Source organism: Pleurodeles waltl, chromosome 6 (assembly GCF_031143425.1).
Source record: "Pleurodeles waltl isolate 20211129_DDA chromosome 6, aPleWal1.hap1.20221129, whole genome shotgun sequence".
Lineage (NCBI taxonomy): Eukaryota > Metazoa > Chordata > Amphibia > Caudata > Salamandridae > Pleurodeles > Pleurodeles waltl.
This window is the reverse complement of record NC_090445.1, coordinates 661,663,962-661,667,871: the sequence shown is the minus strand read 5'-3', so window position 1 is coordinate 661,667,871 and position 3,910 is coordinate 661,663,962.

Sequence of the window (3,910 nt, the reverse complement as noted above, 5' to 3'; positions counted from 1 at the left end):
AGAATATATCATACTAACGAGTTAGACTTTCCTCTTGAACGATATATAAGGAGAAGTAAGTGTAGCTTTCAGCAGAACCCTAGGCCCATAATTATACTTTTTTAGCGACGCATTTGCGCCACTTTTTATTAAAAAAGTGGGGTAAACTTACAAAATATCATTGTATTTTGTAAGTTTGCCCCGCTTTTGCGTCAAAAAATGACGCAAATGCGGCGCTAAAAAAGTATAAATGTGGGCCTTAGTGACATCTTTGGTTCACTCATCCCACTTTAAGAGTGGGGCTGAAGGACATGAAGACTAGAACATTGTCTACCTTAGCCCCTTAGCTGCTGGGCCGTTCCCCCCCCCCCCCAGTGCTGAGCCCCTTTTTGGCTATTTGGGGTAGTTTGCGCTTAGGCATTCATAACTTTTTGTCCACAAAAGCTATCCACGCCAAATTTGCGTCCTTTTTTTCCAACATCCTAGGGATTCTAATGGTTCGTGGTTTCCCCTGGAGGAGACCAAGAAATTGGCCAAAATACAGTGAACATTTCGTTTTTCCCAAAAAAATTGGAAAAAAGGGCTGCCGAAGAAGGCTTGTGGTTTTTTCCCTGAAAATGCCATCAACAAAGGGTTTCTGGTGCTGAAATCACCATCTTCCCACCTTTCAGGAACAGGCAGACTTGAATCAGAAAACCAAATTTTTCAACACAAATTTGGCATTTTACTGGGACATACCCCATTTTTACTATTTTTGGTGCTTTCAGCCTCCTTCCAGTTATTGACAGGAATGGGTGTGAAACCAATGTTGGATCCCGGAAAGCTAAACATTTCTGAAAACTAGACAACATTCTGAATTCAGCAAGGGGTCATTTGTGTAGATCCTACAAGGTTTTCCTACAGACAATAACAGCTGAAATAAAAAAATATTGAAATTGAGCTGAAAACAACATCCATTTATCTTTATGTTTTACTCTGTAACTTTTTCCTGCGATGTCAGATTTTTTAAAGCAATATACCGTTATGTCTGCTGGACTCTTCTGGTTTCGGGGATATAAAGGGCTTGTAGGTTCATCAAGAACCCTAGGTACCCAGAGCCAATAAATGAGCTGCACCCTGCAGTTGGTTTTCTTTCTATACTGGGTAAACAGCAATTCATTTGCTGAAATATGAAGAGTGAAAAATAGGTATCAAGAAAACCTTTGCATTTCCAAAATGGGCTCAAGATAAGGTTTTGAGGAGCAGTGGTTATTTGCACATCTCTGAATTCCGGGGTGCTCATACTAGCATGTGAATTGCAGGGCATTTCTCAAAAAGACGTCTTTTTTACACACCCTCTTATATTTGGAAGGAAAAAATGAAGAGAAAGATAAGGGGCAATAAAACTTGTTTTGCTATTCTATGTTCCCCCAAGTCTCCCGATAAAAATTATACCTCACTTGTGTGGGTAGGCCTAGCGCCCGCGACAGGAAATGCCCCAAAACACAACGTGGACACAGCCCATTTTTTGGACAGAAAATAGAGCTGTTTTTTGCAAAGTGCCTAGCTGTGGATTTTGGCCTCTAGCTCAGCCGGCACCTAGGGAAACCTACCAACCCTGTGCCTTTTTGAAAACTAGAGACCTAGGGGAATCCAAGATGGGGTGACTTGTGGGGCTCTGACCAGGTTCTGTTACCCAGAATCCTTTGCAAACCTCAAAATGTGGCTAAAAAAACACGTTTTCCTCACATTTTGGTGACAGGAAGTTCTAGAATCTGAGAGGAGCCACAAATTTCCTTCCACCCAGCGTTCCCCCAAGTCTCCCGATAAAAGGATACCTCACTTGTGTGGGTAGGCCTAGCGCCCGCAACAGGAAATGCCCCAAAACACAACGTGGACACATCCCATTTTTTGACAGAAAACAGAGCTGTTTTTTGCAAAGTGCCTACCTGTAGATTTTGGCCTCTAGCTCAGCCGGCACCTAGGGAAACCTACCAAACCTGTGCATTTTTTAAAACTAGAGACCTAGGGGAATGCAAGATGGGGTGACTTGTGGGGCTCTGACCAGGTTCTGTTACCCAGAATCCTTTGCAAACCTCAAAATGTGGCTAAAATAACACATTTTCCTCACATTTCGGTGACAGAAAGTTCTGGAATCTGAGAGGAGCCACAAATTTCCTTCCACCCAGCGTTCCCCCAAGTCTCCGGATAAAAATGATACCTCACTTGTGTGGGTAGGCCTAGGGTCCGCGACAGGAAATGCCCCAAAACACAACATGGACACATTCCATTTTTTGACAGAAAACAGAGCTGTTTTTTGCAAAGTGCCTACCTGTAGATTTTGGCCTCTAGCTCAGCCGGCACCTAGGGAAACCTACCAAACCTGTGCATTTTTTAAAACTAGAGACCTAGAGGAATGCAAGATGGGGTGACTTGTGGGGCTCTGACCAGGTTCTGTTACCCAGAATCCTTTGCAAACCTCAAAATGTGGCTAAAATAACACGTTTTCCTCACATTTTGGTGACAGGAAGTTCTAGAATCTGAGAGGAGCCACAAATTTCCTTCCACCCAGCGTTCCCCCAAGTCTCCCGATAAAAGGATACCTCACTTGTGTGGGTAGGCCTAGCGCCCGCAACAGGAAATGCCCCAAAACACAACGTGGACACATCCCATTTTTTGACAGAAAACACAGCTGTTTTTTGCAAAGTGCCTACCTGTAGATTTTGGCCTCTAGCTCAGCCGGCACCTAGGGAAACCTACCAAACCTGTGCATTTTTTAAAACTAGAGACCTAGGGGAATGCAAGATGGGGTGACTTGTGGGGCTCTGACCAGGTTCTGTTACCCAGAATCCTTTGCAAACCTCAAAATGTGGCTAAAATAACACGTTTTCCTCACATTTCGGTGACAGAAAGTTCTGGAATCTGAGAGGAGCCACAAATTTCCTTCCACCCAGCGTTCCCCCAAGTCTCCAGATAAAAATGATACCTCACTTGTGTGGGTAGGCCTAGGGTCCGCGACAGGAAATGCCCCAAAACACAACATGGACACATCCCATTTTTTGACAGAAAACAGAGCTGTTTTTTGCAAAGTGCCTACCTGTAGATTTTGGCCTCTAGCTCAGCCGGCACCTAGGGAAAACTACCAAACCTGTGCATTTTTTAAAACTAGAGACTTAGGGGAATCCAAGATGGGGTGACTTGTGAGGCTCTGACCAGGTTCTGTTACCCAGAATCCTTTGCAAACCTCAAAATGTGGCTAAAATAACACATTTTCCTCACATTTCGGTGACAGAAAGTTCTAGAATCTGAGAGGAGCCACAAATTTCCTTCCACCCAGCGTTCCCCCAAGTCTCCCGATAAAAATGATACCTCACTTGTGTGGGTAGGCCTAGCGCCCGCGACAGGAAATGCCCCAAAGCACAACATGGACACATCCCATTTTTTGACAGAAAACAGAGCTGTTTTTTGCAAAGTGCCTACCTGTAGATTTTGGCCTCTAGCTCAGCCGGCACCTAGGGAAAACTACCAAACCTGTGCATTTTTGAAAACTAGAGACTTAGGGGAATCCAAGATGGGGTGACTTGTGGGGCTCTGACCAGGTTCTGTTACCCAGAATCCTTTGCAAACCTCACAATTTGGCTAAAAAACACCTTTTCCTCACATTTCGGTGACAGAGAGTTCTGGAATCTGAGAGGAGCCACAAATTTCCTTCCACCCAGTGTTCCCCCAAGTCTCCCAATAAAAATGATATCTCACTTGTGTGGGTAGGCCTAGCACCCGCGACAGGAAATGCCCCAAAACACAACGTGGACACATCAAATTTTTTCATAGAAAACAGTGCCTACCTGTGGATTTTGACCTCTAGCTCAGCCGGCACCTGGGGAAACCTAGCAAACCAGCGCATTTTTGAAAACTAGAAACCAAGGTGAATCCAAGATGGGGTGACTTGTGG